The sequence below is a fragment of the Salvelinus sp. IW2-2015 genome, unplaced genomic scaffold (genome assembly GCF_002910315.2).
Source record: "Salvelinus sp. IW2-2015 unplaced genomic scaffold, ASM291031v2 Un_scaffold1173, whole genome shotgun sequence".
Classification (NCBI taxonomy): domain Eukaryota; kingdom Metazoa; phylum Chordata; class Actinopteri; order Salmoniformes; family Salmonidae; genus Salvelinus; species Salvelinus sp. IW2-2015.
In genome coordinates this window covers 125,331-126,542 of record NW_019942765.1, presented here as the reverse complement: position 1 = coordinate 126,542, position 1,212 = coordinate 125,331, and the positions used below count along the sequence as shown (strand labels likewise).

At 42.9% G+C, this 1,212-nt stretch overlaps 1 long non-coding RNA gene across 1 annotated transcript in view; it reads left to right on the top strand.

Moving 5' to 3' along the window:
* LOC139024194 (uncharacterized) overlaps window positions 1-1,206 on the top strand; it is an 8,719-nt gene extending 7,513 nt beyond the window's left edge. Inside the window, exons 2-3 of the long non-coding RNA XR_011475487.1 lie at window positions 474-763; window positions 873-1,206. This is a non-coding gene — a long non-coding RNA (uncharacterized lncRNA). The remainder of the gene's footprint in view (window positions 1-473; window positions 764-872) is intronic.
* Window positions 1,207-1,212: the final 6 nt, after the last annotated feature.

Genomic DNA, 1,212 nt, shown 5'->3' with positions numbered 1-1,212 from the left:
CGGTACAGAGTCAATGTGGAGGCTATATACAGGGGGTACCGGTACAGAGTCAATGTGGAGACTATATACAGGGGGTACCGGTACAGAGTCAATGTGGAGACTATATACAGGGCGTTACGGTACAGAGTCAATGTGGAGGCTATATACAGGGGGTACCGGTACAGAGTCAATGTGGAGGCTATATACAGGGGGTACTGGTACAGAGTCAATGTACGGGGGGAAACGGTTAGTCGAGGTAATTGAGGTAATATGCATGGATAATATAGGGAGAACCACTTTCCTGGCACTAATCACTTAGGATGTAGAGTATATTGTTCCCTTTGCCTCATTAACCCCCCGGCAGAAATCCCATCTATGCTGCAATCCCCATCTAAATCCCCATCTAAATCCATCTGTTTAAACAAGAAATAACAATACACCAATTGCTGTGTTTGTCAGTCCATGAGACATCCTAAAAATCGCTCTTTTGTCAGATTATTTTATATTTATGAAGAAACATGCCACAAGTTGTGCGGTCCAGACACTGTTGAGCAACAAGACCACGACAAGACCACGACAAGACAACGACAAGACCACGACAAGACAACGACAAGACCACGACAAGACCACGACAAGACCACGACAAGACAACGACAAGACAACGACAAGACCACGACAAGACCACGACAAGACAACGACAAGACAACGACAAGACAACGACAAGACAACGACAAGACCACGACAAGACAACAACAAGACAACAACAAGACAACAACTTTTCCAGGTAGTGCCTGTTTTTCTGATCAGCCAACAGAAAACAAATATTTTTTGAAAGACACTCTGATACACAGAGCAACTGTTATCTAGAGTCAATAATGTTCTGCTTTTTTTAGCCGGAGGGCGGCTGGTTGATTCCAGACTTGGAACAGAAGGAACACGCCACACCACCACGTTTTGGCATATCAAGCCTTTGTCTGGGAGATTAAACCTGGTTTGGTTGTGTGTTAGAGTTTCCATTGAGAGTTTAATCTCTGTTTCATTATCAAACCAGACATTGAAGGTCAAGTGAGTTATGCAACAAGTCGGGTATAACAGACTTTTATAACTGTATCTGTGAAGAGGTTAACATTACTGACAAATCTGTTGTATACTAGACAGCTTTACAGTTGATTTCCTCAGTACTACAAACATCTGTTGTATACTAGACAGCTTTACAGTTGATTTCCTCAGTAC